General features: G+C 41.8%; 1 pseudogene; it reads left to right on the top strand.

The window, feature by feature from the left end:
* Positions 1–1,353: 1,353 nt before the first annotated feature.
* On the top strand, positions 1,354–23,288 carry LOC139414004 (zinc finger protein 420-like; annotated as a pseudogene).
* Positions 23,289–26,495: the final 3,207 nt, after the last annotated feature.

Here is a 26,495-nt window from a genome sequence, read left to right on the forward strand (position 1 = left end):
GGAAGGTGAACCTTCGCCCCAGTCTGAGGTCCTGAGTGCTCTGGAGTAGGTTTTCATCAAGGATCTCTCTGTACTTTGCTCCGTTCATCTTTCCCTCGATCCTGACTAGTGTCCAAGTCCCTGCTGCTGAAAAACATCCCCACAGCATAATGCTGCCACCACCATGCTTCACTGTAGGGATGGTGCCAGGCCAAACAGTGCAATCTTGGCTTCATCAGACCAGAGAATCTTGTTTCCTCATGGTCTAAGAGTCCTTTAGGTGCCTTTTGGCCAACTCCACGCGGGCTGTCATGTGCCTTTTACTAAGGAGTGGCTTCCGTCTGGCCACTCTACCATAAAGGCCTGATTGGTGGAGTGCTGCAGAGATGGTTGTCCTTCTGGAAGGTTCTCCCATCTCCAGGTTAGTAAACTCGCTACAATCATGCAGTAATGTTACAGTGTACCGTCAGTAAGCAGTTTAGCACTTACACCGGCGGGGCCCAGTGGTAATAAATGAGTAAAAACCAAAAGCTTACCTTGACTTGGAAGAGCTCCAGTGTTGTGTTGGATAGTCATAGCCAGCTAGCTAACATAACATCCCTCTGTTTGAGTAGGCTAAACTAGCTTGCTGCATTTGCTAGCTAAGCAAGTCAAACAAAGGAAATTAGTCTCCCTCTTGCTTCCTTAATTTTGGAAGAAATTAAATTTTTCAAAACTGTTCAACTATTGTCTTTCTCTCTCTTTGACTGAACTACTCACCACATATTATGTACTGCAGTGCTAGCTAGCTGTAACTTATGCTTTCAGTACTAGATTAATTATCTGATCCTTTGATTGGGTGGACAACATGTCAGTTCATGCTACAAGAGCTCTGATAGGTTGGTGGACGTCCTCCAGAAGTTGTCATAATTACTGTGTAAGTCTATGGAAGGGGTTGAGAACCATGAGCCTCCTCGGTTTTGTATTGAAGTCAATGTACCCAGAGGAGGACGGGAGCTAGCTGTCCTCCGGCTACACCATGGTGATACCCAACAGAGTACTGTTGAGGCTACTGTAGACCTTCAATGCAAGTGTATTTTAATACATTATTTGGTGACGTGAATATATTTTGTAAAGTTTTATATAAAAAGGATAACGTTTAATGTTTTACTATTTTAATTTTTATAAAATTCACTGAGGATGATGGTCCTCCCCTTCCTCCTCTGAGGAGCCTCTACTGGTCCATTGTTGTCCAAAGGTTGCTACCAGCCGCTAAACTAGATGTCCCATCCTTCCAGGATGTTGGCCTGAGGTAGGACTACATAGGTTTAAATAGTGGAATAGGGTGGTGGGGTTGTAATGAGTGTAGGGTTAGATGGTACCATATTTTACCTTTTTCATGTAAAGTATAAAGGATTTATACCCCAGTCTAGTTGGTGGCGGTAATGCAACATTTATTGGATGCCAACCGCCGTTAAACCTCATCGAAGAAGAAGACGAAGTACGCTAAGCAGAATCAGAGAGAGAGGTTTCAACCAACATTTCTTTGACAAAGCGAAAAGCTACTTTCATAACCATTGCTAATATGTCAAAACTACAGATGTTGAATGTGTTTGTCACGGAGCGTTTGTCAGCGGCTGCTGTGGAGATATTCGGAGCCGTGGAGAAGACCGTAGCAGAGTATCAGGAAGAAATCTGCCGTTCAGCGGAGGAGAACGAGCGTTTACGCAGGCTGTTGGATTTGGTTAGCAAACCAGAGATAAAGTTACACAGAGCAGGTTCGTACAACATTCTGTTTTTGTAACGAGATTTGACTAATAGACTAGATTCATGTTTATTTTCGATTTTTTTTTACCGTTATTTTATCATGGAGTCATTCGTGTGCAGGGTTGCCAGGTCTAGCTAACATTTCTAGACAATGACTATTCGAAACCTGCCACAAGGCCTGAAAACTAGCCCCAATTTGGGGGGATGCAGTAAAAGAGGATTTGCCACGTTTATCCAGTAAACTATTTTCCATAACGTTATCGAGCGAATTAAGAAGGAATATTCGCGTCACAACGTAAGAATCTAAATGCGTTTTCCATGAAAATAATAATTATTGCGAGCTAACGTGATGTAATCGAGGAATTTTAACATGTCGCAAGAGGAAAGACAAATCGCCCTTATTAAACTCGCCAGATCATTTTCCATCAACGGATGTCGATTTAACTCGTTTGACTGCTATGATTGTAAATCAATCCCATTTGCGAATGTGTATAACTATACATAAATCCGACCGTAGAGTTTGAGTGATGAAAGTTGGACAGAGGATCACAATCTCTGCGCAAGACACACTTGGACGAATTTTAGGCAATTTTCTGGCAGCCGTGTCCTTACGTGCCAGCAGGGTTGGGTAGGTTACTTTCTAAATGTAATCCATTAGTTACTAGTTACCTTTCCCAAATGTAATCCGTAATTTAATTTTTGGATTACCCAAACTCAGTAATGTAATATGATTACATTCCATCACGTTCCCCTTAAGAGCCATTATAAAAAGACAACAATTTATGTTTACTTTATTTAATCTTTATTTAACCTTTATTTAACTGTTGAGCCACATCTATTGCAGAATAAAACAATGTTACATTTTACATAGCTGGCCATATATGGATGTTAAATGTTACTTTATAGGGTTGATTATGTCGGCTTCTGACCATTCACTTTCTACTATATATAATAATATAATTAAATTATATCTTTACATTAAAAACCAAAGTCTTTCAGAATTCCAGTCATTCCAATAAATGCTATACACCTTGATCTTCAAGAATAGGACTTGGAAATATGTGTAACCGATGTGAAATGGCTAGCTAGTTAGCAGTGGTGCGCGCTAATAGTGTTTCAGTCGGTGACGTCACTCGCTCTGAGACCTAGTAGTGGTTCCCCTTTACAGTGTTTGTTTACATTTACAATGTTTTAGAAACATTGGAGTAAAACAAGCTTATATTTTGGGTTCTCATGGAATGTGACAGTTGAACTAAGCTCATGAGGCATTTATATGTTATATTCTTCAAGAATCAATTGATCAATTGTATATATATATATATATACACATACAGGACCAGTCAAAGTTTGGACACACCTACTCATTCAAGGGTTTTTATTTTCTACGTTGTAGAATAATAGTGAAGACATAACTATGAAATAACATATGGAATCATGTAGTAACCAAAAAAGTGTTAGACAAAGTAGCCACCCTTTGCCTTGATGACAGCTTTGCATACGCTTAGCATTCTCTCAACCAGCTTCACCTGGAATGCTTTTCCAACAGTCTTAAAGGAGTTCCCACATATGCTGAGCACTTTCCTTCACTCTGCGGTCCAACTCATCCCAAACCAGGTCTGGTGATTGTGGAGGCCAGGTCATCTGATGCATCTGATGGTTACAACATGATTCCATATGTGTTATTTAATAGCTTTGACGTCTTCACTGTAATTCTACAATTTAGAAAATAGTAAAAAAAAAAAAAAAAACTAGAATGAGGAGGTGTGTCCAAACTTTTGACTGGTACTGTATATTTATAAGTCCAAAAATGGATATAGCAACTACAGATTGCCACTTTTAAGTCTATCAAAAGTGTGCAAGTTTGAGCATGTGTCCAGTAGGCCTATGGGTTATTATTGTTTTTACCAGCATGAATTAGACTGAGCAATAAAAATCCCCGCTTTTATTCCATAGGTTTGGATCTGCACTATGTAGCTGTTGCAAGAGCACATTTTTCACTGGCTGTCCACTGGTTTCAAAAACAATGACTGATGATTGATAGGCAGCTTAAATGTATTGAATTCAACCATTATTGGGTTCAAATACACATTTAGATGTGGCGCAGATATCTAAAATTAGAGAGCAGCAGTGTGATTCACATCAATGCCCTATGTAGATATCAATAATAAGTGATATCTGTATCGCCGTAGACTACACCTCTGCTGTCATCCTTACCTCCAAGTGTTTATTCAAGTTGGATAATCTTTGGATGCCAACAGCAGTCGCACCATTGGAAGACATAGATTGGACTGTAGCCTACAAAAACCTATTCTGGCTTTTTCCCCGCGATCCATCAAACCCATTTGGTGTCATCATAGTGGTCTCTGACTTGTTCAGACTTGCTTGGGTTGAACAAACTTAAATTTGCGCCTTTTTTCAATGCTGATTTGAATGCCATTGAGGACAGAAGTGTAAAAAAAAAAATTCTGCAAACATACTTTCTGAATTTAACAGTAATCCTCAAAGTAATCACCTAGTTTTTCAAAAGTATGTGTATCCGATTACAATATATTTGCTGGTAACGTAACGGATTACAGTTACCGTTTTGTTGTAATCCCTTACATGTTACGGATTAGATGTAATCTGTTACTCCTCAACCCGTTGTGCCAGACTTCAAACCATTATAAAAGGCCTATTTGCGATATTGGATTGTCATTTCAATAGGCATAGGCTACTGACTAACATCTGGGTTTTTGATTGTAATTCAACTTTGTCATGGTTTGGTTAGCTAGATGCAGGTAGCCTATAGCCCCTGATAGGCAAGATGTAAAGTGAACGATTTAGCAGTTTGCTTAGTTCAAATTGACAGACTCATTTATTCAACATATAGTAAGGCGATTTTGGGGTAAGAAGTGCTTGTTGCCCAATAGCCTGCTGGAATAGGCTACTAAGGGGTCGTAATTTCAATCACTGAATAAAATATTAATATGGATATGAACTAATATGCTTGTCAACAACAGCCAGTGTTTTTATTTTTATTTTTTACCTGTAGCCTATTCTGACTGACTTAACTGTCAATCTAATGCTACAGTAACCTACAAAGCCATAGAAATTAGTACTCTACTTGATGTCTAACATATGCCAGCCAATGTGTCATTCTCCACATTTTAATGTCAGTTTTTTATTGTGGACTTTTCCCGGAGAGGGAGTTCCATAACGGCCATTTCAAATGTCCACTCGAGACTCAAGAACTGCTGCTGTCCGCCCCTCCCCATCACTCATTCAGTAACAGCCCCCCTCACTGCCTGATAGTCAGCAGCAACCGGTCACAGTAAAATGTGTATATATATATATATATATATTTTTTAAAGAAATGCGATGGTGACCGCAGTGCAGAGTAGGCCAAAAGTGGGCAAAAAACCTGCAGCCCAAGAACAATTCACCCGCAACATCGTTTTCCAAGTAGCCCAAATTTCGGGGAAAACCACGGGCATGGCAACCCTGCTCATGTGACACGTTGTGATATGTTTAAAGGAAGAGGCTATACGAATACGCCTGGTTCCCAAATTGATGACGTATATCGCGCAGTTGAGATTCGAGTGGAGACGAATGGATTCGGTTCAGTCAGTCATCCTGGTGATACTAGTTTATGCTGGCTAGTTGTCACAGCAGCATTGCGCTAGTTTAAACTTGTAAAAGACAGTGATGCTTATTTCGATGGGCGAGGAAGAAATAACTTGTGGTATTGGTCACCATCTGGATATCACCCTGATATGCCAATTAGCTAACGTATCGACAAAACTCGATCCATTGGAATACTGCGTTTACTTGATCTTATTTCAAAGAGCGCTCCGTTAGCCACGCCCCAGGACATTGCTTGACATTTTGCAGTGAGACACGTTTTAATAGGAAGAAACGCCTCTCAATTTAAAATGGATTGGTGACGTCACTCTGAGACCTTAAAGGAGTTGTTCCCCTTGCTCTGCAAGGGCCGCGGCTTTTGTGGAGCGATGGGGAACGATGCTTCGAGGGTGACTGTTGTCGATGTGTGCAGTCTGTTCTTCACTCTTGATTGCCGAGCACTGCTGTCCTGCAGTAGGGAGAGGGACGTAGCTAGATAGTCTAGCCAATTGCCAATATCAGGCCAGAGTGACAGCTAAAGCACATTTATTGTAGTGATTTTCACCGAAAATGTACAACTGCGACATAAAAAAAATCAACAATGGAAGTCCCAACTTCGGCAAACAAGTTTACAATTCTCGACAGGTTACGTGGGTACAGTAAGGATGTGGCGTGACTGTAAACATCTTTGATATCAAGCATCTCAATCACGTCGCGTGATTTCGCATAGGTTGTTTGGTGACCCGTTACAAAATAAAACTAGCTAGCTGAGGACGACTGACTGAACCGAATCCGTTCATCCCCACTCAACTCTCTGCACGACATACGTCATCAATTTTGGGGACCAGGCTTGTCTGTATAGCCTCTCCTATGCTGAAGAGCTGTCTCTTCCTCGGTCGTCACTAGATACCACAGCCACAAAGTCATACATCCCTCCTATTTCTAACATGTATCTTCATAAAATGTGATTTTAAACTTAGCAGTGTGGTTAACTTTATGCCTAATCTTAAGAAAGGTTAAATAAAAAAATATCAAAAAGCACATCTTAGCCAATTTTGACTTTGTGGCTGTGGAAACCCTTTCTCTCTGGCTATAAGCACCCTCGAACGAAACTCTGGTTCACCAACATTGCTTTGTATAAATCACGTGCTGGGGGAGCGGCTCTAAGGACATTCCTGACCCGTAAACGACAAACCAAAATCTAAAACCAACCCTTACCTTAACCCTAACCAAACCATTAACCTTAACACTGAACTTAAACTAATTCTGAAATAAAATACATTTTTGCAGATCAGGAGTGCCATTATAGTCTTTTCTGTGCTGTTTAGTGTAAACTAGTCAACAAAATCGTCTTATTTTTGAGCACAGAGAGGGCTTCCAAACAACATTTCTGATACTTTATTAAAGCTGGAATATGTCCTTTTTTGGCCAACTGACCAAATTCACATAGAAATGTAGTTATAGATCTGTCATTCTCATTGAAAGCAAGTCTAAGAAGTGGTAGATCTGTTCTATATGTGTTAATTCTCTGCTTCCCATTCTTAAGTTTAGTTTTTTACTTTCAGTTTTTTACACCAGCTGAAAATACAATATGTTTGGTTATGGAAAATATATTTCACAGCAGTTTAGATGGTACAATGATTCGCTACACTATGCTTGCTTGTTTTGTCAAAAACTGAAATAAGGCAAACTATTAGCTTTAGCAACCAGGAAATGACTGAGCGATTTCTGCATAGTGCACCTGTTTAAGATATATTGTTTCCCTCCAGACTTCCAGGTACTGACTCCTGCCGTTTACCCTGAGCAACTTAATTGTAAGCAGGAGTGGAGCCCCAGTCTGGGGCAGGAGGACCCAGAACCCACACAGATTAAAGAGGAACAACAGGAGCTCAGACTCAGTCAGGAGGACTCACCTCAGCCCTCACATCTTTACCAAAACCAAACTGTGGATGACGGAGAGAGGGTTATTCTACCTATCATCATAACTGAAGAGATCAAAACAGAAGCTGATGGAGAGGGCTACATAGTACCAGAACCAACCAGTGATCAGCCCCTTTCAGTTCATCCAGACTGCTCTGCTGCAGTGGAGAAACCATATCGGTGTCAACAATGTGACAAAAGCTTCACACGTAAGGGACACTTGACCATCCATTCAAAGATACACACAGGAGAGAAATCTTATCTGTGCAAACAATGTGACAAAAGCTTCATCCAGAAAGGCGACTTGGACAGACATACAAGGGTACACACAGGAGATAATCCATATCAGTGCAAACAATGTGGCAAAATGTTTAACCAGAAAGGAAGCTTGACAATCCATTCAAGGATACACACAGGGGAGAAACCTTATCAGTGCAAAGACTGTGACAAATCCTTCAACCAGAAGATGGAATTGATATTGCATATGAGAGTTCACACAGGGGAGAGACCATATAATTGTCCTGTATGCAAGAAAGGTTACATGGCATTAAGCTATTTAAGACTTCATCAGCGTGTTCACTCCGGGGAGAAACCTTTCCAGTGCAAAGAATGTGGCAAATGCTTTGGTTATAAAGGAAGCTTGAAGTCTCATATGAGCACTCACACAAAAGATTCAGCCTGAAGTGAGAACAACAAATGATTACTCACTTGAATTTCTTATTACATCCAACTTGTAAATAATTTATGTTCTATTTTCTGGCATTTGACAACTAAACAAATGTAGTTATGTGAGAGGAGTGATAAAACATCAGTCAGTATCAGATTTGTAAGCTCATTTTAGCTCTCACTTTTTTTGGATACCTACTGGCCAGGACAATGAGGGAATTTGACCATGCTGGCCCGGCTGAAAAGTGATTGCATCCTTTTTGAAACCAGGCTGCCTCCCGGGCATGAGCCATTCCTCCCTCACCGCTTTTGCCTGGTCACATGACAGGCCATAGTCCGGTGCACCGCGGTTCAGCCTAATCAAACTCCTGCACTGCTGGCTTCAGGAAGTCGTCACAGCTGTGTCTAGCAGAGCACACACTTGGATTCCTAAACAACAGGAGTTCATATTCAATTGTTTAACAATACATACAGGATATTTGGGCCACTATCTGTACTTCTGTCTGCATGTTAGAATATTGAAGTAGCCTATTATGTCTTTGTTGACTATATAATGCAGCAAATATTTTGTATGTTTTATTTTATTCATTTTTTTTGTGTGTGTGGGGGGGCGGGGGGATAGATCAGCTTTAATATTGCAGACAGATTGTGGCTTTCAATGTAATTATCTGCATAATTTCCCCCATATATATAGATATATCTATATATATATTTACATTTTATTATTTTCCCCTAACCCTACCATCCCTCCCCTAATTGGAGTAAACTAAACTAATGGACAACAACACTTAGGTTTCTACTTCCATCTTATATACACACTATATACGTTTTACGGACACAGTATATTTTACAATAGTTATCTTTTGTTTGTTTTTAGTCCCATCCTTCAGCTACCCTCAACCCCTCCCATATATCTCTGAACACCATCCAACGTGGATTTCTATTTGCCATATGTTTTCCAACTGTGCTGCTGTTCAGAACATACGTTCTGAAACTCTACACATTCTATATTTGACATGAGTTATCTTGTTATTTTTAGTCCCGCCCTTCAACTCCACTAAACCCCTCACATCCATCTCTGAACATCATAATGTTTTGATTGCTATTTTCCAGAACAAAGGACAGATTTCCACCGGTCTAATGTCCATTGCTCGTGTTTCTTGGTCCAAGCAAGTCTCTTCTTCTTATTGGTGTCCTTTAGTAGTGGTTTCTTTGCAGCAATCGGCCATGAAGGCCTGATTCATGCAGCCTCCTCTGAACAGTTGATGTTGAGATGTGTCTGTTACATGAACTCTGAAGCATTTATTTGGGCTGCAATTTCTGAGGCTGGTAACTCTAATGAACTTATCCTCTGCAGCAGAGGTAACTCTGGGTCTTCCTTTCCTGTGGCAGTCCTCATGAGAGCCAGTTTCATCATAGCGCTTGATGGTTTTTGCTACTGCACTTGAAGAAACATTCAAAGTTGTTGAAATTTTCCGGATTGACTGACCTTCATGTCTTAAAGTAATGATGGACTGTCCTTTCTCTTTGCTCATTTGAGCTGTTCTTGCCATAATATGGACTTGGTATTTTACCAAATAGGGCTATCTTCTGTATACCACCCCTACCTTGTCACAAAACAACTGATTGGCTCAAACGCATTAACCTCTTGGTGTTAGGGGGCAGTATTTTCATTTTTGGAAAAAAAACGTTCCCGTTTTAAACAGGATATTTTGTCAGGAAAAGATGCTAGAATATGCATATAATTGACAACTTTGGATAGAAAACACTAACGTTTCCAAAACTGTAAAGATATTGTCTGTGAGTATAACAGAACTGATGTTGCAGGAGAACGCCTGAGAAAAATCCAATCCGGAAGTGCCCCAGGTTTTGAAAGCGCTGCGTTCCAATGACTCCCAAATGGCTGTGAATGTACCATCAACGAGCTTACGCTTTCTACGTATTCCGCAAGGTGTCTACAGCATTGTGACGTAGTTTTACACATTTCTGTTGAAGAATAGCCGTATGGGGGCACATTGCGTAAGTGGTCACATGGTGGCTCCGAGAGAGATTCTTGCGTAAAGTGCAGAGGTATCCATTACTCCAATCGGTCCTAGAGAAAAAGGAATTGTCCCGACAGATATATTATCGAATAGATATTAGAAAAACACCTTGAGGATGGATTCTAAACAACATTTGCCATGTTTCTGTCGATATTATGGAGCTAATTTGGAATATTTTTCGGGCATTGTGGTGCCCGCAATTTCCGGGCGATTTCTCAGCCAGACGTGAAGAACAAACGGAGCTATTTCGCCTACAAAAATAATATTTTGGGAAAAATGAACTTTGGCTGTCTACCTGGGAGTCTCGTGAGTGAAAACATCCGAAGTTCATCAAAGGTAAACTATTTAATTTGATTGCTTTTCTGATTTCCGTGACAAGTTTGCCTGCTGCTAGCAAGGCATAATGCTAGGCTATGATAAACTTACACAAATGCTTGTCTAGCATTGGCTGTAAAGCATATTTTGAAAATCTGAAATGACAGGGTGATTAACAAAAGGCTAAGCTGTGTTCCAATATATTTCACTTGTGATTTTCATGAATAGGAATATTTTCTAGGAAGATTTATGTCCATTGCATTATGCTAATTAGTGTCAGATGATGATAACGGTCCCATTCACGGGATGGGTGTCACTACAGGTTAAGAAGGAAAGAAATTCCACAAATTAACTTTTAACAAGGTACACCTGTTAATTGAAATGCATTCCAGGTGACTCCCTCATGAAGCTGGTTGAGAGAATGCCAAGAGTGTGGAAAGATGTCATCAAGGCAAAGGATGGCTACTTTGAAGAATCTCAAACATATTTTGATTTGTTTTCCACTTTTTTGGTTACTACATGATTCCATATGTTAATTCATAGTTTTGATGTCTTCACTATTATTCTACAATGTAGAAAATAGTAAAACAGTGTGTCCAAATGTAGGACTGGTACTGTAATATATATATATAACATTCTATTGGTTGCAAGAATTTTGTATAATAATTAAAAATGAAAAACACTTGAATACGCCGTCATTTTGTGTATCAGTACATCAAAAATCTCTTCCCAACTATTTTGCAATATGGCTATATGACACAGCGGTCATTTTTTTGGTCCGTAAATTAAACTGGTATACTTCTTTTCTTTATCACAATTTTCGTTAACCAATTATGGTCTTTAATGCAGGGCCGACAGGCAAGTTTCTTTCTCCCCCCCTTCCACTTGCCTCTTCCATTTTTGCACTAATGCTGCAATTAGTTGGTTGTAATTTTGGGTAGAGCAGACATTTCCATATATTTGTGTTAGCTGCATGTGTGACAACTCCACCAGTCCTATATATGATATAATTTACAAAGATTATACAGTTAAAAAAAAAAAAATCTCAAATCATGATTTTCTAATCAATTAGTATATTTGAGTTGAACCGTTATTTATTGTAATATTTGTTCCGTCTTTTCTGGTGGATTAAACTGAAATTGCAACCAACTTTCTACAGCTTGTTTTAAAAATAGAGATATTTTGGAGATTTAATTTTTAAATTACAAAGTGAGAGGTTGAAATCTGAATAAAGGGGAAAAGGCCATTCTTGAACATGGGGTGAGACATGCTTACTAATCTGCTAGAGAACCAGTACGGATTTAAGTATAACTTTGTATGACTGAAGCCTTTAGTGAGAGGTCTAATGCTTTAATATTTAATCATTTCTGCCCTCCGAGTTCATATTCATTATATAAATAGGCCCGTTTAATTTTGTCTGGTTGAATATAATGGAATATTTTTTGCTCACAAGTCACTAGGTGTAGGCAAGGCCATAAGTAAACTGGGACATAACTAAAGAGTTAATCACGGGACTTTTCCACAAATAGACAGGTATTTTCCTTTCCATGGTAGCAAGATCTTATCTATTTTTACTAACTTTCTATTAAAATGTATTGGAGTGAGAATTTCTTTCTTTCGGGATATGAAAACAGTATGTTCTCCAACCCTAACCACTCAGCCTCTACCCAGATGGTCATGCGTCATCGCAATCTTCGCTCTCTCTATCCCACTACTCTCTGCTCTTCTATCCTATCATCTCTCCCTTCTGCTAAATATTTCTCCCCCCTGATTCTGCCTCTTCGACCCCACTCTCCTCCCTTTCCACATCCTATGACTCACACTGTCCCCTTTCCTCCCGGCCGTGTTGGCCCTGCCCTCCTGCTCCGTGGCTGAGTGACTCATTGCGAGCTTACAGAACAGGACTGCAGCCAGCTTAGCAAAAATGTAGGTCCTCCGGAAGTTTAGTTTTCCTATCATCCTTTCACTCCCGCCACTCTACCTTCTCTTCCTCTGTATCCACTGCTAAAGCCACCTTCTACCACTCTAAATTTCAAGCTTCTGCCTCTAACCCTCAAACTATTTTTCACCTTCTCCTCCCTCCATCCCTCACTCCCCCTTCCTCTCTACGGACGACCCCATCCCCTTCTTCAGACCCTCTCTGGAGACCTTCTCCCATTCCTCACTTCCCTCATCAACTCATTCCTGACCACTGGCTGCGTCCCCTCTGACTGCAAAATGGCCTGAGTTGCTGACCTCCTCAAGAAACCAACACTCGACTCATCTGACATCAAAAACTATAGACCTGTATCTCTTCTTTATTTTCTTTCCATAACACTTGAGCTTGCGGTCTCTGATCAACTTTCTTGTTATCTCCCTCAGAATGATCTTCTTGACCCTTAGCAGTCAGGCTTCTTCTCTGAGTCAAGGAGGCTCTCCCCACTGCCAAAGCTGACTCTCTTTCCACTGCCTTAGACACCGTGAACCATCAGATCCTCCTCTCCACCCTCTCAGGGCTGGGTGTCTCAGGCTTTGCACACCCTTGGATTGCATCCTACCTGGCAGGCCGCTCTTACCAGGTGACGTGGAGAGGATCTGTGTCTGCACCACGTGCTCTCACTAATGGTGTTCCCCAGGGCTCAGTTCTAGGCCCTCTCCTCTTCTCTCTATTGGTCGTGGAAATTCTAACCAGAAAGGAAGACGGAGACTGTAGATTCCTCAAAACAACTTATTTTATTATAAGATTTGCAATAATGGAGCAGGTGCAACAGTCAGGAGCCCAACAAACAACAGTTGGTTCTCAGCTTTTATAGGAAAATACAACCTCTTGTCTATGTGGCATTTTAGCAGGGGTGTGAGATCATGGTGGGAGCATAGTGTACAAACAAGTGATAATGGCAGTTTTGTTACTCCTTTCTGCAGATAAAATTGTCGCTGCTGCTCAAGCTAGCCTCTGTGCTCTTCATATCTCCACACAGCTGTGCCCTTGAAAGATGGGAAAATAACAGGATGGACCAAAAAACGGGTCACTCAGACGGCCCTTTTGTCACTGGACTCGTGACTAAGTTACTCAGAAACAAGAGAGGAAAAGCACTGGCTTCTTCTTACATGATAGAAACAGACAGTGGAAATGTTCAGGTTTAAGGCGTATACAAATTATGTGCATAACAGAGTTTGTATTTTTGTCACTATACTATACACCAAGTCACTCAGCTCCATCATATCCTCACATGGTCTCTCCTATCATTGCTATGCGGCTGACACTCGACTACTTTTCTCCTTTCTGACACCCAGGTGGCGACACGCATCTCTGCGTGCCCGGCAGATATCTCAACATGGATCTCGGCCCACCACCTCAAGCTCAACAAGACAGAACTGCTCTTCCTCCCGGAAGGCCTGCCCGCTCAAAGACCTCTCCATCACGGTTGACAACTCCACAATGTCGCCCTCCAAGAGTGTAAAGAACCTTGGCGTGACCCTGGACAACACCCTGCTGTTCTCTGCAAAGACCTCTCCATCACGGTTGACAACTCCACAATGTCGCCCTCCCAGAGTGCAAAGAATCTTGGTGTGACCCTGGACAACACCCTGTCGTTCTCTGCAAACATCAAAGCAGTGACACGCTCCTGCAGGTTCATGCTCTACAACAGCCGTAGAATACGACCCTACCTCACACAGGAAGCGGTGCAGGTCCTAATCCAGGAACTCGTCCTCTCCCGTCTGGACTACTACGACTCGCTGTTGGCTGGGCTCCCCGCTCGTGCCATTAAATCCCTGCAATTATCCAGAATGCTGCAGCCCGCCTGGTTTTCAATCTTCCCAAGTTCTCTCATGTCACCCTGCTCCGCACACCCCACTGGATTCCAATCGAAGATCCCATCCACTACAAGACCATGGTGCTTGCCTACGGAACAACAAGAGGAACTTCCCTTACCTACATTCAAGCTATGCTCAAACCCTACACCCCAACCAGAGCACTCCGTTTTGACACCTCAGGTCTCTTGGCCCTCCCACCCCTACAGGAAGCCAGCTCCCACTCAGCCCAAGTTCTTCTCTGTCCTGGCACCCAATGGTAGAACCAGCATCTCCCTGAAGCTAGGACAGCAGAGTCCCTGCCCATCTTCCAAAAACATCTGAAATAATCCTCCTCACCTCAAGGTTTTTGGTGTCCATTACTGGCCGTTACAGGAAAGCCCCACACAAACCGCCACCATAGATTTTTTTAACTAACCTGTTCTTGGCAATCATTTCTTAATTCTCGATTCCATTTGCAGGTGGTTCTATAAAAACAAGAAAACTCAGAAAGATATTAAATCCATGTTTTGTACCCTGCGAGGAGGTTCCTTGCCATTTTAGCTGCCACACATCTAACATTTCCCAGCATTTTTTCAGGAACTAGTCATTTCTATGCGAAGCGTCAACGGCCACGTGTAGAAGTAGATGACAGCGCATAACAAAGTGCGACCTGGCAGGAACTCTAAGGAACCTATGAGAGCACAGGGAGTACTTCTCAAGGTTTCCCTAATCTCGGGGGAATGGAACTGCCGGCTAGGTAGTGATACACAGTGGTGAGAACTCTGGAGAAGGATAAAACTCACCTACTGTTTGTGTGGAAGTATGTGCGTAGGATACCTACTGTTTGTGTGGAAGTATGTGCGTAGGATATCTACTGTTTGTGTGGAAGTATGTGCGCAGCTATAAAACGGATGTCTTTGTATAATGGACTTCAGAACGTTCTCGTGAATAAACTGTACTATCTTTTTGCATAAGAGTCTTTGACTAATTATTATTAAACCCATGGTCTTACAGATCTCAGGGATTGGTCAAAGCTATTGATTGTCAGTTATTATCATTGGGATTGACAATTCTTGTGACAGTTACATATGCAACCTTCGTTATGTAGCACTATATTGGATCACTCCAATATGGTATCACAATACAAGAATAATCGGTGAACTATGTAAGGGCCAGACAGAGAACAAAGTCCCATAGAACTGAGCTCAGGGCAGTCATAGTTGCTGTGTCCCTCCGTCCCCACTCAGGGAAGAGGAGGCAACACCCAGCACAGCCGTCCCAACCTTATTGGCGGGGGTAACATTGACTCAATTGTACCTAGAAAAAGTGCTATACGATGCCCAACTGGCCGAGGCGAAAATGTAATTGAGTGGAAACTCCTCAGAGCAGGGCCCACCATGTAGCTACTCCTCTAATAGAATACGCTACTACAACAGAGGTCAGAGGCCGGCTGTCCAGCCAATATACTGCAGTAATAGTGTCCACAATCCAATGTGAGAGTCTTTAGGCTCTGTAGGCTCTGTCCCAGAACTCTCTCACTATAGAAAACGAATAGCCAATCAGACTGTCGTATTGCCTGTGTAATGTAAGTGTCCAAGGTTCTGGCCGGGCACAGCACACACTTGGGGAAAAACACCCATCTCACGAAGGGGCATACAGTGCATTTGGAAAGTATTCAGACCCCTTCCCCTTTTCCACATTTTGACGTTACAGCCTTTCTCTAAAATTGATTAAATCACATTTTTCCTCCTCAATCTACACACAATACCTGATAACGACAATTCGAAAACACTTTTGTAAATTTATTTAAAAAATAAAACATATACCTTATTTACACAAGTATTCACACCCTTTGCTATGAGACTCAAAATTGAGCTCTGGTGCATCTTGTTTCCATTGATCATCCTTGAGATGTTTCTACAACTTGATTGGAGTCCACCTGTGGTAAATTCAATTGATTTGACACAGTTGACAGTGCATGTCAGAGGAAAAACCAAGCCGTGAGGTTGAAGGAATTGTCCGTAGAGCTCCAAGACGAGTCGAGGCACAGATCTGGGGAAGGGTGCCAAAAACTTTCTGCAGTATTGAACATAGTGGCCTATTCTTAAATGGAAGAAGTTTGGAACCACCAAGACTCTTCCTAAAGCTGGCCGCCTGGCCAAACTGAGAAAATGGGGGTGAAGGACCTTGTCAGGGAGGTGACCAAGAAGCCAATTGTCACTCTGACAGCGCTCCAGAGTTCCTCTGTGGAGATGGGAAAATCCTCAGGAAGGACAACCATCTCTGCAGCACTCCACCAATCATGCCTTTATGTGGCCAGACGGAAGCCACTCCTCAGTAAAAGGCACACGACAGCCCGCTTGAAGTTTGCCAAAAGACACCTAAAGGACTCTCAGACCATGAGAAACAAGATTCTCTGGTCTGATGAAACCAAGATTGAACTATTTGGCCTGAATGCCAAGTGTCACATCTGGAGGAAACCTGGCACCATCCCTACGGTGAAGCATGGTGGTGGCAGCATCATGCTGTGGGCATGTGTTTCAGCGGCAGAGACTGGGAGACTAGTCAGGATCGAGGTGAAGATGAATGAAGCAATTGGCATGTTGAATACAGGAATGTCCACCAGAGCTGACCATAAGCCGACTCCAACGTCTATTTAGAGAATTTGGCAGTACATCCAACCAGCCTCACAATCGCAGAACATGTGAAATCACACCAGCCAAGGACATCCACATCCAGCTTCTTCATCTGTGGGATCATCTGAGACCCGCCACCTGGACAGCTGATGAACTTGAGTATTTCTATTTGTAATAAAGCCCTTTTGTGGGGAAAAACTCATTCTGATTCACTGGGCCTGGTGATGCCAAGAATGCCAAGAGTGTGCAAAGCTGTCATCAAGGCAAAGTGTGGCTACTTTGAATAATCTCAAATTATTTGGATTTGTTTAAAACTTTTTTGGTTACTACATGATTCCATGGGTTATTTCATAGTTTTGATGTCTTCGCTATTATTCTACAATGTAGAAAATAAGAAAGTTTAAAAACCCTTGAATGAGTAAGTGTGTCCAAACTTTTGACTTGTATATTCACCTGTATTTACTCCACAAAATTGAAACACTAATTAGCTACTAATGTGGCTTTCATAAAGAACTACAATTCACTATGGGAAAAATTAATGGTTGAAAGGCGATTGGAACCATTTCCCTGTTTGACCACTAGATTTGATGGGTATTATGATACCTCCACTGTGGGGCTCTATTGCAATTTTAATTAGAAGGTACTAACAGACAAGGCAAAGGCATGAATAAAACGGCGTCTTGGGACCCACATTGAAACCGAGGGCAAAACTCTGCTTTGTCCAGGTAATGGGCTGGATCCAATAACTGGTTTTCCATTAAATGCTCCAAAACAGCAGGTGGCGCTAATGTAATGCAGTATTTTTTTTCTGCCGACCAGCTTTTGTGAAAGGAGAACACTATCAATTTATTTATTTTTTATATTGAAATTGTTGTTCAAAGGGCGCTAAGCAGATTCTTATAGAAAGGTTTCAACCAATATTTATTTGATAAAACGAACAGCTACACTTTCATAACCATTTCCAATATGTCGAAACTACAGTTGTTGAATGTGTTCGTTACCGAGCGTTTGTCGGCAGCTGCTGTGGAGATATTCGGGGTCGTAGAGAAGACTATAGCGGAGTATCAGGAACAAATCTGCCGTTCAGCAAAGGAGAACGAGCGTCTACGGAGGCTGTTGGACATGGCTACCAAACCAGAGAGAACATCACACATAGCAGGTTTGTAGTGAAATACAGTTGTTGTACGAGATTTGACTTGTAGACCAATAGATTAGATTAATGTGGCACATTGTGATATGCCAAAGGGGAGGTGAAGGGTGTAGCTTCATCCCAATATGGCGACTGGATTAAGGGCGAGTATAATGAAGTGGCTACGTCAAAAGCGCTCTGCTATGGGTTAGACGGTTTTGATTGGTGTTTTTTTCTTTTTCTTCGGGTTCTTACCATGCTGCTCAACTACTTTCCATGGAGCTACTGTACCGCAAGAGTTTGGATGTCTGTTTTCAAGCTAGAGGACGAGTCTGAGCATTGGTAGAAAAAGTACTAAAGTGTCATACATGAGTAAAAGTAAATATACCATAATAGAAAATGACTCAGATAAAAGTGAAAATCCTAGTAAAATAAAGTACTACTTGAGTAAAAGTATTTGGTTTTAAATATAGTAAACACTAGAACCGCTGGGCCTTATGCAAATGAGTCATTCTGACTGCAAAATTCTAACAGTGTAATTAATACATTTCATATGCTATCACTGAAATAATCATTTGATTGTGTTCATGATGGTGTTTGGTAACATTGGAAAATATTTGTTCCCTGATTCCAAGTAACAAAATAGCATTTTCATTAGTTGATGTAGGCTATATGTAAAAACACAAATTCCACTGTTAAATCAATTTTATTTGTGGTTTGCCTTTGTTACAACTATGAAACAGAAACTATATAATATGCGTTGGAACATGGTAACAGCTTCTTTTTATAAGTACTTTTGTTTTTACAAAATACTAGGGCTGAGTGATATGGTCAGAATATCATATCACAGTATTTTTCTAAATGTTAACAGTATTTGATGGTACTTTATGTTTTTGAATATAAAAGTTAGACATTTGCTTTATGAGTAGTTCTTGACCCTAGGGTGGCAACACATGTTATTTCAATGGGTCTAACTCATTCTAATTGTTTTCTACTGTTCAATTAAACTTCAACTCAAAATGATTTCCTGCACTCATTTGAGATTATTTCCACACTGTCACGAAGGGCTGCACGATATGGGCAAAAAAATTGAGGTAGCCTAGTGGTTCAAGCATTGGACTAGTAACCGAAAGGTTGCAAGATCGAGAGCTGACAAGGTAAAAAAAAATCTGTCGTTCTGCCCCTGAACAAGGCAGTTAACCCACTGTTCCTAGGCCGTCATTGAAAATAATAATTTGTTCTTAACTGACTTGCCTAGTTTAATAAAGGTAAAATAAATTTAAAAATTAACTTGCGATTTGGGTGAACTGTTGTAATCATGGAAAAATGATTATTCTAATTATATAGCTAGAAGATAATAGTGGACACTTTGAATTCAGTGTTGTTTGACAGGACACAAACAAAAATACCAGTGAGGAGTTAGTGTCAGGGTAGGAACCAAAGTTATGGTCAGTGTTTCTTTGGGTACCCTATAATCTCTCTCTTAGCTACTTCATGTAGCTAACATATTTAAGCTTAGCCTATTCCTCTTTGATTTAGAAGATACTGTTGCACAAACAACATGCTGTTTTAGGCCTACACCGTCACTGGTATCAGGTTGTATAGCTAGCTAAGTTTGCTCCGACTCAGTACATTTATTAGCTAGCTAGCCAGATAACTTGCGATTAGCAGCTAACACAACTTAGCCACAACTTGCTAAGAAAAGACAAACGAGCAGTTTGTAGATGTTGTAGATTAAGAAGCAAAGTGGAAACAGCATCGTAGTTATCAACATTGTTCCATGTGCTGCATTGAACATGCAGACTGAATGCAAGTGTCCCGTGGTCGAGCAACAACAAATGCACTCCTTGAGTGACAGGGGGTGGGGTAGGGCTAGGTCTGTGTGGAAAGCGGCATGAGAGAGCAGTGACTGAAGTAGGGGAGTAAACTATAAAAGTGGACATTACATACAGCGTATCACATTTAACAAACCAAACATTCAAATACCCTTATAGAAGGTAAAGTAAAAACCCAAACCGGTCCGTGCATCAATACCGGTATATAGTAATATACGGTATACCGCCCAGCCCTACGACTGTCCAGTAAACAACTAACCAAAATCTAAAACCGACCCTTATCTTAACCCTAACCTAACTTTAACTCATTCTGAAATTAAATATACACTGCTCAAAAAAATAAAGGGCACACTAAAATAACACATCCTAGATCTGAATGAATGAAATATTCTTATTAAATACTTTTTTCTTTACATAGTTGAATGTGCTGACAACAAAATCACGCAAAAATTATCAATGGAAATCAAATTTATCAACCCATGGAGGTCTGGATTTGGAGTCACACTCAAAATTAAAGTGGAAAACCACACAACAGGCTGATCCAACTTTGATGTAATGTCCTTAAAACAAGTCAAAATTAGGCTCAGTAGTGTGTGTGGCCTCCACGTGCCTGTATGACCTCCCTACAACGCCTGGGCATGCTCCTGATGAGGTGGCAGATGGTCTCCTGAGGGATCTCCTCCCAGACCTGGACTAAAGCATCCGCCAACTCCTGGACAGTCTGTGGTGCAATGTGGCGTTGGTGGATGGAGCGAGACATGATGTCCCAGATGTGCTCAATTGGATTCAGGTCTGGGGAACGGGCGGGCCAGTCAATAGCATCAATGCCTTCCTCTTGCAGGAACTTCTGACACTCCAGCCACATGAGGTCTAGCATTGTCTTGCATTAGGAGGAACCCAGGGCCAACCACACCAGCATATGGTCTCACAGGGAGTCTGAGGATCTCATCTCGGTACCTAATGGCAGTCAGGCTACCTCTGGCGAGCACATGGAGGGCTGTGAGGCCCCCCATGCTGGAGGATGTTGCAGGCAGCAGAACGTTCTCCATGGCGTCTCCAGACTGTCATGTCTGTCACGTGCTCAGTGTGAACCTGCTTTCATCTGTGAAGAACACAGGGCGCCAGTGGCGAATTTGCCAATCTTGGTGTTCTCTGGCAAATGCCAAACGTCCTGCACGGTGTTGGGCTGTAAGCACAACCCTCACATGTGGACGTCGGGCCCTCATACCACCCTCATGGAGTCTGTTTCTGACCGTTTGAGCAGGCACATGCACATTTGTGGCCTGCTGGAGGTCATTTTGCAGGGCTCTGGCAGTGCTCCTCCTGCTCCTCCTTGCACAAAGGCGGAGGTAGCGGTCCTGCTGCTGGGTTGTTGCCCTCCTACGGCCTCCTCCACGTCTCCTGATGTACTGGCCTGTCTCCTGGTAGCGCCTCCATGCTCTGGACACTATGCTGACAGACACAGCAAACCTTCTTGCCACAGCTCGCATTGATGTGCCATCCTGGATGAGCTGCACTACCTGAGCCACTTGTGTGGGTTGTAGACTCCGTCTCATGCTATCACTAGAGTGAAAGTGACCAAAACATCAGCCAGGAAGCATAGGAACTGAGAAGTGGGCTGTAGTCACCACCTGCAGAACAACTCCTTTATTGGGGGTGTCTTGCTAATTGCCTATAATTTCCACCTGTTGTCTATTCCATTTGCACAACAGCATGTGGAATTTATTGTCAATCAGTGTTGCTTCCTAAGTGGACAGTTTGATTTCACAGAAGTGTGATTGACTTGGAGTTACATTGTGTTGTTTAAGTGTTCCCTTTATTTTTTTGAGCAGTGTATTTTTGTAGGTCAGGAGTGTCAGTATAGCCTTTTCTGTGCTGTAGTGTAGACTAGTCAACAAAATAGTTTTATTTTTGAGTGCAGAGAGGTCTTCCAAACAAAATTACAGGTATTGTATTAAGAAGTCAATATTGATTGACTATATTTTTTCCCCTCCAGACTTCCAGCTACTGACTCCTGTCGTTCCCCCTGAGCAGCAGGAGTGGAGCCCCAGTCTAGAGCAGGAGGACCCAGAACCCACACATATTAAAGAGGAACAACAGGAGCACAGACTCAGTCAGGAGGACCCACCTCAGCCCTCACATCATTACCAAAACCAAACTGTGGATGATGGAGAGATGAGCGCTCTACCTATCATCATAACTGAAGAGATCAAAACAGAACCTGATGGAGAGGACTACAGAGTACCACAACCAACCAGTGATCAGCCCCTTTCAGGTCATCCAGACTACTCTGCTGCAGTGGAGAAGCCATATCAGTGTAAACAATGTGGCAACAGCTTCACACATAAGGGACACTTGACCATTCATTCAAGGACACACACAGGAGAGAACCCCTATCAGTGCAAACAATGTGGCAAAAGGTTTAACCAGAAGAGCAACTTGACCATCCATACAAGGGTACACACAGGAGAGAACCCCTATCAGTGCAAACAATGTGGCAAAATGTTTAACCAGAAGGGACACTTGACAGTCCATTCAAGGATACACACAGGGGAGAGACCATATCAGTGTAAAGACTGTGACAAAGCCTTCAACCAGAAGATAGAGTTGACATTGCATATGAGAGCTCATACAGGAGAGAGACCATATATCTGTCCTGTGTGCAAGAAAGGTTACATCGCATTAAGCTATTTAAGACTTCATCAGCGTGTTCACACAGGGGAGAAACCTTACCAGTGCAAATAATGTGGCAAATGCTTTGGTTATAAAGGAAGCTTGAAGTCTCATATGAGCACTCACACAAAAGCTTTAGCCTGAAGTGAGAACAACAAATGATTACTCACTTGAATTTCTTGTTACATCCAACTTGTAAATAATTATTATATTTCCTCCCACTTGACAACAAAACAAATGTAGTTGTGTTAAAGGTTTTGTTTTTTCAATTTATGTTTTCAGGTTGGACTTTAGGATGTATAGCACTTTAGCACGTTGGAGGCAGCGATTTGTGTCACCTCGTTAGTCAGTATGTGTTACACCTGTGCTGGCCCTTGTGCTATTTAAGAGTGGCTGGCCCAGTGCTTCAGTTGCCTTGAAATGAGGATGTTTGGTCAACACCTTTTTAGTTGGCTCTCCCTATTTCATTTATAGAAAGATGTTAATTTGTCTGATCTTCCCTGTATTTGTTTTGCTCAACTTTTTGGTTTGTTTCCTGTCTTTTAAGTTTGGTGTGGGTTTTTCTTGTGTAGGCCTCTTCTTGGGCAAATTTAGTGGGTGCTCGTGGTGGTTGTCATTTACATTCCTGTTGTTGTGACTAGTCAACTTTCAGTGGATACCCCAACGAGTGTCTTTCAGAACCCCTCGTAAAACCCTGCCTGTTTCGTTTTGGTTGTCAGTGACTTTGTTACTTCCCCCTTCTGTTTGAGCAACGTTATTTGGTTTTGTAGCTAAGGAAAGTAACAATGTGCGTGTGGAGTGTAAAGCATCACTCTATCCAATTTGTAAGCTAATTTTGGTGCTCACTTTTTTTGGATGCCTATTTGCCGTTATAATGAGGGAATTTGATTATGCTGGCCCGGGTGGGCAGAGTTTGCACCAGGTGAAAAGTGATTGCATCAGTTTGAGACTATGCTGCCTCACAGGTGTGATCCAATCACATGACAGGTCATAGCCAGGTGCACCGCGGTTCAGCCTAATCAAACTCCCTCACTGCTGTATCTAGCACAGAGCACACATTTGGATTTCTGAACGAGTTCTTATTCAATTGTTTAACAATAACATACAGGATATTTGGGCCACTATCTTCTATCTGTACTGATGTTAGAATATTGAAGTAGCCTATTATGTATTCGACAATCTATATAATGCAGCAAATAATTTGTTGTAATAAAGTACTTTTTAAAAAATGGATGTCATTCATATTGGAGGATGTATTAAACCTGCCTATCAGCTCTATTTCCTGCCTCCTACCCCAACCCTATCCTGACCTATTAGGCAGATGGGAATGTATCTGGGCCTGTTTTCATGAAGCATCTTGGATGAGTGCTAATCTAGGATCAGATCACTCCTGTCCATTCATTATAATTGAAAAAGCTGAACTTATCCTAGATCAGCACTCCTACTTTGAAACGCTTTGAGAACACAACCCCTGACCCTGTGTTACTGTTTGGGATCAACATTTACCTCCTCCTAGTTGGTGTCTCCTGGGACATGATGATTTAAAGGTGCACCAAAGACATTATAGTATGAAAATGGGTAGAAACTGCTTCTCGAATAGAAATTCCGATCACACTTGTAGGCGATGCAATGGCGACATTGGCTAGCTAAGTGAATGCGCAGAAACGTCATTGGGTCTTACGGTCGCCCCGCCCCGAACTGCGCATGTGCAAATCAAAGGCACTCTTTTGAAATAAAGTTGTTTTTGACAAATGAAAACGTGTCAGTTTGTTACTTTCACAAGGTTGGAGTAATAGCATTTTCAATTACTTATTACAATGACTCAAATCTAGTTTGTGCCTTTTTAGATTTAGAGAAAATGAAAAACAGAAAATGCTCTACAGGAATGATGGAGTCCATCTGAATCATCTTGGCTCCTGGACTCTGTCCACACTTTTCAAGGATGCGTTGAGACAATGACTTATCGATGATCCAAGCCCAGCTCAGTTAAGCCCTACCATTTTGTCGCTGAGTTGTTATAATGCTGCAGAAAATGTACATTATCCCAATGGTGTTTGCAGACACAATGTAAGTAACCTAATTTACGTCCCCCCTAACTGCCCTGAATGCCTCTGTTGATCCTACAGTTATTGTATGCAGTAATCATGTGCCTATGAACAAGACTTCTACTGCTAGCACTGAGGCGGTGTGCCCTAGTAGGAAGTCTACTCAGCTCAAACATAATGAGCCCACATTAACATATGTAACCTAAGAAACATGGTTCATGAAATCAATAACTTGCTAGTAACAGATGGAATTCATATCTCTGAAACTCACTGAAATAAAACATTTGAATTATATGCATAATTGCATTTGCGGTTAGTTTTCATAATAGTGTTTTCCGCTAATTGATCATTCCCACTTATAGCCTACTAGCATGTGTGCATTGCTGTGCGTATAATCTGAAGAAATAGCCTAATAGTTTATCAAAATTTGAAGCTAAACGTTCTGATCTGTTGCGTCAGCCTCATTCCGTAAAAAATGTTTTTTGATGCAAATGCTTGTATTACTTTGGGATCTATCGCATCCCACAACTGTCCCAGACTATGTTTGGAATATTTATTTATCGCACAGAGTAGAACAGGTCGACCTTTGTACAATGGGGGATAGTAGATTGACATAGGCTAGTGCTTTTGCTGTTCATTAGGCCTACTCATCTTGTTGGCTGACGAAAAGTAAATGTGGACAGTTCTTCCAATATCTTCAATATGCACCTCGTAATTGGATAAGGACGGCGCAGTTGCGTCCCTGATGTGTCTGTCTTGTGGCCTGTGAGAAAGACCAGATCACGTGATGGAGATTGCAGCACTCAGCGAGAAGGGCACAACTTCCACTGGCCGCAAAAGGCATGGATTTGTTTAGGGTGTATTACGGCCACACAAAGGGATGCCGCCGTGAAATTCTAGGCATTATCAAGTGCTTGTCAAATTGTGAATGAGTGACTGATGTACAGTAGTGTGTACAGCCTACACACAAAAAACAAAGCAGAGCTAATGCCTTTTAAGCAACTTTTTTCAAATCATCATTAGTCGCATCATGCAGCCTTACAGTGTATTAAAAAGTGTGTGGAAGCCAGGAGATGCTAAATGTGTTTATGTGAATTAACGTGAGACCGATAGTTGTTGTCATGACAATCTGGTTGATGAAATTCCATGACAGCCAAAGCCCTAGTTATGGCTTTACACCCTCTGTTATATTTTGGATAAAGAGTTACCTGCCTAACAGAACACAGAAGGTGTTCTTTAATGGAAGCCTCTCCAAAACAATCATAGAATCAGAAATTCCCCAGGGCAGCCCCTTACTTATTTCAATCTTTACTAATTACTTGCCAATGGCTTTGAGTAAAGCAAGGAATACATTGATCAGTAATAAAGCCTCTCTTGAAAAAGCCAAACCTTGACCCAGAAAATATAAAAAAAACTATCTAAATACGGCTGCTAGAATCCTGACTAGAACCAAATAATTTGATCATTTTACTCCAGTGCTAGCCTCCCTACACTGGCCTCCTGTTAAGGCAAGGGCTGATTTCAAGGTTTTACTGCTAACCTACAAAGCATTACATGGGCTTGCTCCTACCTATCTTTCTGATTTGGTCCTGCCGTACATACCTACACGTACGCTACGGTCGCAAGACGCAGGCCTCCTAATTGTCCCTAGAATTTCTAAGCAAACAGCTGGAGGCAGGGATTTCTCCTATAGAGCTCCATTTTTATGGAATGGTCTGCCTACCCATGTGAGAGACGCAGACTCGGTCTCAACCTTTAAGTCTTCACTGAAGACTCATCTCTTCAGTGGTTCATATGATTGAGTGTAGTCTGGCCCAGGAGTGTGAATGTGAACGGAAAGGCTCTGGAGCAACGAACCACCCTTGCTGTCTCTGCCTGGCCGGTTCCCCTCTCTGCCTCTAACCCTATTACAGGGGCTGAGTCACTGGCTTACTGGTGCTCTTTCATGCCGTCCCTAGAAGGGGTGCGTCACTTGAGTGGGTTGAATCACTGACGGGGTCTTCCTGTCTGGGTTGGCAGCACCCTTGGGTTGTGCCGTGGCGGAGATCTTTGTGGGCTATACTCGGCCTTGTCTCAGGATGGTAAGTTGGTGGTTGAAGATATGTGGTGTGGGGGCTGTGCTTTGGCAAAGTGTG

Source organism: Oncorhynchus clarkii, chromosome 7 (assembly GCF_045791955.1).
Source record: "Oncorhynchus clarkii lewisi isolate Uvic-CL-2024 chromosome 7, UVic_Ocla_1.0, whole genome shotgun sequence".
Classification (NCBI taxonomy): Eukaryota; Metazoa; Chordata; class Actinopteri; order Salmoniformes; family Salmonidae; genus Oncorhynchus; species Oncorhynchus clarkii.